Here is a 9,052-nt window from a genome sequence, read left to right as displayed (position 1 = left end):
TTGAACACTCTATCTTCCTCAGACCACCTAAACTTGCATCCCTCTTAATAGTACGGCATACCTATTAACTCAAGATCAAAAGAAAAATGAAATTAAACCTTTTGAGTTGATCTTCTTTAAATTGATGCCATGTCTTTCAATCTTCATCAAGTGAGGGTGCCAACATGTCAATATTGATCTTGTCACTTGAGCATAGCCATCTTGAGCACGTGACTTGATTCCATTCATCAAATATGAATAACTCTAAATGGATCAAGTCACTTTAATCAACTTGTCCAATATAGATTTGATCCTTCACATCAATATGACCATCTTAGCTTGATTAGTACCTCAACTAAATGCAAGTACTTTCTTCTTCACCCTAGCTAGGTTCTTCGGCCACCAAGCCGTCGCTTGCCCTTCACCCTTGCTTAGTACCTCGAAGCCTTTCCTTGCTATCTTCACCATCTCAAGCCATTAAGTCACATCTTGTGTTGAATCATCCATTCATATGTATTGTTATCTTTTTCATTTCAATTTAGCAAGCTTCAAATATGAGACCATTCCATATGCAATCCCTTATGTCTCATTAACTAATACTTATGAGCTTGCTTTCACATAGTACATGGAAATCCCACAATAAACAAGCATTTGCATGAATTCCATTTGCATTGTTGTCTTGTGCTTGAACTAGATTGTTTATACAACAACACATCATTTTGGCTTTAATTAAGTACCTATGAGATAACCTATTACCTGTCCACACTTAGCAAACGGATTAATTCTTTAATCACGTTGTCATTCAATCATCCAAAACCCACTAAAGGGCTAGATGCACTTTCAATCTCCCCCTTTTTGGTGATTGATGACAACTTGATTAAAGCTTACAAAATGATATAAACATTTAAACTTTTGGGTTCAATGATTTATGAGAGGCTCCCCCTTAATATGTGCTTATGATTAGAATTCACAAAATGACCTCAAATGTCAATTGCACATACTAAAACATATAGGAGACTCCCCCTAAATCATTGCATCTGTGGGGTGCATGTGTGTGTGACAAAGTGAAACCGTGATGCATATGACAAGATATATCACAAAAGAATAAATATAAAGGCATCACATCAAATATTTTCATTCTAGCATCCATAGTCCTTATGAAAATAAATATAACACATGTAATTCACACATAGCACTCATTACGCATTTTCTCAAGTCCACAAGCCACTAAAATATAAATAAAGATCATGTCTCAAGAGATACATAGATAAAGCATAAGTAAGTCTCATCTCTCACATGATACAATCTATCTCAAATCCAAGATACATCAATGAAGCTCAAAAATAAGAAACGACAGCCTGCAGTACATATCTTTAGGTACAAAGATAAGCAAATGAAACTATCCTAAAGCTTTAATCAGTCTCTCTCCCCCTTTGTCATCTATCACCACAAAGGTCCAACAACGACATACTAAGGACAAAGGGGCTACAAGCTGTCACACAAAGCACAAAGGGTGCTTAAGGTTCAAACTTTGTACTAATCTCTCCCTTTGTATTAAACTCTCCCCCTTTGTCATCTTAAAGAGGTTGTACTTGTCACTTGTTTGCAATTCAAAATAGATCAAGTACATTGGTTTACTAGCTCATGAACAAACTCATACACTAACCACTAGATTATATAATCATTCAAGCAATAGTGGTATTCTATGAGTCCAAAAATTTTCATTTGTAATGCATGATCCTATAAGCATGTACTATATGCACTAACCGCATATTAGTAAGGGATGAAAAATGATCATGCACAATACAATGATACCTTTGCTATATTGGAGAGGAAGATAGTCATATAGATTTCAATTCATTTCTCCAATAGCACCATAAAGTCCAATTATAAGCTTGGTGAAGATTAATAGATACCAATTCTTTGAATTCCTATTCTTCACCCATATGAATTGAGAATCACTAATGATCAAGTGCACTCTTCTTGTTGTGGTTGGCTTGCTTCTTCTTTGATCATTGCTTGCTTGAGAGTACTAAAAGATGCACCACTTGTAATACCACTTGAAATTTCATGATATCACTTGAAATTTTATGACTTGTTCTTTTTTGGGTGTTGCTTGCTTTCTAGACCAATCTCTTGATTTTCTTCAACCAAGTACCTCAAATGTCCCTTTAGATTACCACTTTGATTTTAGCCATCTAAGCCTAGGGCGAAGTGACCTCTCTCCAAAGAACCATCCTTGATACTTACTTGAAATAACTTAAAAGAAAATCACTTGATCCACTTGAAAGATTTTGTTTGATTGATCCATATTGTTGGACTTAATTTGATGAATAACTTTGAATCCTTCTTTAAGTCCTTTTCTTTCTACTTGTTTAAGTCCTTTTGTTTCTATCAAAAGATCTCCAATTATCACTAGAACTTAAACTTCATCTTCATCTTGATCTTGGTCTTAATCTCTAGCTTGAGTACCAAATGTGTACTAGATACACTCTTCAAACAAATTGTCTTGTACTCATCATTTGTCATGCTTCTATCTCAAACCAAAACCAAAACATAGGTACCTCAATCACTTATAGATATGATTCTAATTTGAGGACCTTTGAATCTAAGTGACTTTTGATCAATCCAATAATTGTCACTTTCCTGGCAGATTCTGTACTCTTCAAAGAATAAATCATATCTCCCAAAGTACATATCCAAAAACCACAAAATTTGGTGAAGATGTGACACACTAAGCCTTCTAGTAGCTGTAAAAATTTTAGCTTCTTTTGACTTCTATATTGCTACCAGATTTCATATCTTTCCACACTGCTACATGCTGAAAACTGCTGCACTATAGCTGATAAGATCTACTCCAAATCCGAAGTATCACTTATCCAAATCTCATGAAATTTGCACAGCAACTAATACCATAAGTGTAGAGCATGCAGACCAAATTTCAAGCCAATACAAATAGATTTGGTTGCTCAAACATGTCAATGATCACTGCTAGCTCAGATTTTCAATATTGGACAGATTTCAATAATTGAGCTATTTTTCTCCAAATTGAACCAAACTTGAAATCAACTTGTTTGAATACTCTCACAAGACATATGTCCATTCAAACCACTTACTAGAAGAAATCTTATGAACATATCCAATCAAACCAACTTCAAACTTGATTACTTAAGCATTTAATCCATTCAAACATCTCATAGCAAGCAACATATGCATATATATATCCAATTCAATTAACTCATATGCACCCAAATAAACTTTGATCAACAAGAGATATACCTTGATAGCTTATGATCATCTTTGCAAGCTTCAACTCCACTTATTTGCAGGCCTTCAAATATATCAATAAATTCCCACAACTTAAATATGACACTTGTATGTTGATAGCATATGGACTTCACTCAATTTTGACTTGGCATTGGGATAGAATTGCACTAGGTTTTAATACTTGACTCAACATAAGATGAACAATAATAATTTCATTGAATCAAGTCTCCAATGCCATGGTACCTACAAACGATCATTCACTTTTCGATGGTACCCAAACTAGTTTGGGTCCTCTCATGTTAGACGCAACATACTTAGGCATAGCCTTAGTATGAATAGCGGAATTTTCTTTTTGCAATACTAACCAATAAGGTACAATAACAAACCTTCCTAGGCATAATATTTTCATCAATTGAAATAGGCTTAGGATTCTCACTTAGGGGACATGTATTAGCCAAGAATTGATTTTCTCTTTTTTGAATATTTGGCAAATTTATGATTTTCAAAACTCGAGAGAGATTTTAAAGGGACATAGAGATTTTTATGTACTTGAGAGAACCATGTCACATGTGATCAGGCAAATAATCAACCAAGGGTAGCAATAATCACAATATGACATGACTAGGTCACAAAGACCCAAAAACCACATGATTTTCAAAAACCACACCACCTACACATGCTAGTTAGGGATTTTGAAAAACATCTATCCTATATCACACAAATGCACACACTAGCATATAAAGAGCCTTAGATGCACTTACAATGCATGTATGTAAATACATACCTTTGCCTTGAGCCCACAATATCACCACTGAGATAATACATGGCATGACAACATCATGTTGACCTCACTTGTCAAATAATCATACCATATATGAAATCAATTTTCATCCAAAGGACTACAAATAATACTAGATAGATTTGTTAGTCCACAATATCACCACTAAGATAATACATGGCATTACAACATCATGTTGACCTCACTTGTCAAATAATCATATCATATATGAAATCAATTTTCATCTAAAGGACTACACGTAATGCTAGATAAATTTGTTAGTCCACAATGGTGCAAAATAGAAACTGAGCTCCTCCTAAATAAGTACCACAAGTAATTTGAATGACTTTCAACAAGCACTTTATTCTTTTAAGAATTTAGGAGTCAATTTTCTATTTTGACCAACACAAAGTAATTTGCCATATTTAAATTTCGTTGAGACATACTCACAATCCACTTAGGTTTGATAGATCACAAGCTTCTGAGGAAATTAAGGATATATGAAATCATATGGATCAAACCTCAATTGCATCCCAATTAGTGCTCTGGTTCTTGCCATACCAGACACGTCCGGTAGACATACCGGACACGTCCGACATGTGAAGAACATAAACACTTTTCCTTTTTGCCCTGGCCATACCGGACATGGCTAGTAGGCGCAGGACCGAAATAATTGAAGCGCTGCTTGTGATTCTTCATTTTAGCTCTAGTACTTCTTGTATGCCTGCATCTGAACAAATGCATTGCTCTACTAGAGAGCCATTAAAAGCATCACATGGCAAATATAATAATGATTAAATAAAACTAATTAGTCACTTCCAATTATTTCACAAATATGCTTATTTGTGAGCCATTGAGCACTAAACACAAAGTGGCTATCCTATAAGGTCTTTAGGTACTTGTTACCAATGGTAGAGATGAAGTAAACGATATGGTCATTGATTTATCATTGGGTCAACCATATATGAGATTATGATAAGAATTGATTGATAGATTGAGTGAATATTTTCAATTTACTTGCTCAACCACCCCGAAGCTTTCATCTCACCACCAAGTACCTACATTATCAACCTAAGCACATTTTGGTACCCAACTCTTGTTGGGTCCTTTTGGGTTAGTCAACAAGTGCTTAGGCACCCAAATGGCCTTAGTACTAGTTTGTGGTGAACACATCACCTTGCTAGTGCTAACTCCTTTTGTGGTCTTCCTAAGCATATTATCATAAACAAATGTGTTTGGCTTAGGGATGTTACCATTTGGGCAATCATAGCTTAGATGCCCCTTTCTTTTACAAGCATAGCATATGCGACCTTTGTTTCCTCTATGCTTGTTTTGCTTGTATGGACATCCATCAACCTTGTGGCCCATCTCATTGCATCCATAGCATCTTCTTGTTGCAACTTGGGCTTCCTTTCTTGCCTCCTTGTACATTGGGCATTTCTTGGTTGGATGCCCCAACTTCTTGCACATGAGATAAGTGCTTTGTCCATCACTTTTCCTTTGGTTGGCCAACTTGTTTGAGGCTATTTGATCGGCCACTTCACACTTGTCGGCCCAACTCTTGTGTGGACACATGGTAATCTCATGTCCATTCACTCCACAACCATAGCATAGTCTTTTTCCAAGTTTCTTGCTCTTGGTTGTGTTGGCCTTACTTGAAATGTGATTCTTTTGTTGGGATTTAGAGGAAGCAAGGTTTGAACCCTTCTCAAGCTTCTTCACCATGTTAACATGGTTATCTTGTGAAGGTTGTGCTCTCTCCTTACCCTTCAATCGAATCACATCATTTCTTAGCCTTTCCACTTCTTCCTTAAGCTCTACATTTTCTATAAATTTTTGCTCAATCGAAGATTGGCTTGCTTGAGAAGCACACTCATTAGCACAAGAAATATTCAATTGAGATTGTGTACAAGTGAGTGTGTGAGTGGGAGGTTGATATGATTTTACCATTGTAATCACAACCTCATGAGCCACCTCAAGCATGATGCTTGATTCTACTAATTCTTCATGAGAGCACTTGAGATGAACATAGTTTGCTTGTAGCACATTATATTTGCTTGAGAGTTCATCTAATTTTGCCTTGAGCTCAAAGTTTTCTTTCTCTAGTTGTGAAACACTAGAAGAGGAGTTAGTAACTAAAGCATGCTCAATTGATAATTTTTCATACCTCTCATTTATGGCCTTTAGCTCTTGCAATTTGGAGATGAGAAACTTTTCTTGATTTTGAAGTGATTGCTCTTGTTTCTCATTCTCTTCCTCTAGCTCATCATTCTTCTCAACTAGCTTCATGAGAATGAGCTTGTATTTGTTGCTTAGATGATCAAGAGTGTAGCTATCTTCAATTTCAATATCACTCTCTTCTTGATCATCTACTCGTGCTATCTCCTTGGCTTGATCTTTCTTACTAGCCTTCTTCTTGCTTTTCTTGGCCATGAGACACAAGTGATGAGTATCATGAGATACTAAGGTTGACTCATCACTTGGCCGCCACTGGGCTTGAGCCTCATCATCATAGACTACCTGCTATCCGGCTACCTCAGCCATACCGGACACGTTTGGTAGGGATACCGAACACATCCGGTATGTGCTTGCAGACAGCGTAGTCGTCTCGGCTTGCACCTCTTGCTCTGGCTCGACGCTCTTGAGGTCTTGTGAGGCTTCTTCGCCACATGAAGACATAATGGACATATTTTCCATTGACTCGACCTCAAGTGCATCATCGCATTTGAATTTTCCATATACCTCAACGAGTTTGGTCCAAATGAGATGAGCACTCTCAGGAGGTGGTTGTCCATTGAATATTGCCTCATCTTGAACCTCTGCACTCAATGTACTCAAAATGATATTAATAGCTTGAGCATTGAGTTGCACGCATATTTCTTCCTCTTTTGATAAATTCTTATAGTTGCTCCAATCAACTATAGGAAGAGATATGCTTGCAAACACAATATGCTCAACAAGAGGACTAATATCTCTAAAAGCATTGAGTACATGAATTGACCAAGGTAGAAAGTTTGAACCATCATTTTGGAGAAGCATCGGCTCCAACTCGATAGGCGTCGACATCCTTTTCTCATGGCGGTGAAGCTTTAGGTGAGAACCTCGCTCTGATAACAATTGAAAGGACCTAGGATGCCGCCTAGAGGGGGTGAATAGGCGTTTCTAAAAAATCAACACCTTTAAAAGCAGAAGCGATTAGTAATAGGAGTTTCCAAAATGGAAACTCCAAAACAAAGTAATACCACCCCTCACAAGTTAGCCACAAAGTATATAAAAGATACTAGATAAACCTAGGGAGCCAAACAGTAGCAACCAAAGAGTTGAAACAAAATGCACTAGTCAGTTAATGTCAGAAGTCCCGACAGTTTGGGTCAGAACTTCCGATGTGTCAGAAGTCCCGATGTTTGGGTCAGAACTTCTGACGCAAACTGTCAGCACTTCCGACCCCTATGGGAAATGAACTACAAGTGCTAAAATGAACTTTGTGATGCCGATATCTTACAAACCCACTTCCTAGTGGTAAGGTAAGGTGTTGGGGCACTCTCTTGACGTTGATAAGCCACCACTCTGTAGATCGAGTCCCAAACCCTAAGAAATAGCTAGAGAGAGGGAGACAACCAAATACAAGTAATTTCGAGCAAATCACAACAACAATAAGCACGCGGGAGACAAGAATTTATCTCGAGGTTCGGTAGCCCCACAAAGGAGCTCCTACGTCCTCGTTGTTGAGGTGACCACTTTGGTCGGAGTCTCTTCCAACTCCTTGCCTCACTCAAGGATACCACAAAGGTCACTTGAGTTTCTTCACTAGAAATCAAGGGTAATACAAACTTCCCAAGGCTCTTCCACAAGATAGAAGCTCTTGGGCAATGCCTCGCCGGCTAGGGGAAAATCCCCAAGAGTAACAAATGCAAATCAAACCGGTTTGACGAAGAAATCAAGTGCTCAAGCTTACTCAAAGTGTTTTTCTCACTCAATCCACTCTCCAGTCACTCAAACCCTTTAGGAATTGAAGTTGGAGGCAAAGGAGAGAAGAGTGGCGAGCCTCGAATGCTTGGGGGCTGTTTTGGCTAAGTGTTCGTTGCAATGAAATGAGTGGGCAACGGTTAGAAAGGAGGAGAGGGGTATATATACTCCAAGGCAAAATCTAACCGTTCAGATCTACGTCGGGAGTTCCGACGCAGATCTCGGGACTTCCGACGTATGAAGAAAACACTGTTCATGCGAGGTCAAAGTCTACCCGAGACAGCCAACGTTGGAACTTTCGACGAACGTCGGTACTTCCGACGGTTGGAACTTCCGACGAACGTCGGGACTTCCGACGTGCACAGTCAACAGGTCAGTAGAACCATCGATGCCGGGACTCCCGGCTTGGGTCAGGACTTCCGACTGTCGGGAGTTTCGACTCACATTGGGACTTCCGACGTTCACAGTCACCGTGTAGGCTGTGACTGGGAGTCAGCACTTCTGGCAAGAGTCATGACTTCCGACTATCGGGAGTTCCAGCTTACGTCGGGACTTCCGACACCGACAGTCACAGAAAATTATTCTTTGTGCTCGTGAAGTGCTAGAGTGTCTCTCTTTTGATTTTATTATTATGCTTGAGCACTCTATCTTCCTCAGACCACCTAAACTTGCATCTCTCTTAATAGTACGGCATACCTATTAACTCAAGATCAAAAGAAAAAATAAATTAAACCTTTTGAGTTGATCTTCTTTAAATTGATGCCGTGTCTTTCAATCTTCATCAAGTGAGGGTGCCAACATGTCAATATTGATCTTGTCGCTTGAGCATAGCCATCTTGAGCACGTGACTTGATTCCATTCATCAAATATGAATAACTCTAAATGGATCAAGTCACTTTAATCAACTTGTCCAATATAGATTTGATCCTTCACATCAATATGACCATCTTAGCTTGATTAGTACCTCAACTAAATGCAAGTACTTTCTTCTTCACCCTAGCTAGGTTCTTCGGCCACCAAGCCGTCGCTTGCCCTTCACCCTTGCTTAGTACCTCGAAGCCT

This window comes from Miscanthus floridulus, chromosome 2 (assembly GCF_019320115.1).
Source record: "Miscanthus floridulus cultivar M001 chromosome 2, ASM1932011v1, whole genome shotgun sequence".
NCBI classification, from domain to species: domain Eukaryota; kingdom Viridiplantae; phylum Streptophyta; class Magnoliopsida; order Poales; family Poaceae; genus Miscanthus; species Miscanthus floridulus.
This window is presented reverse-complemented; position numbering follows the sequence as displayed.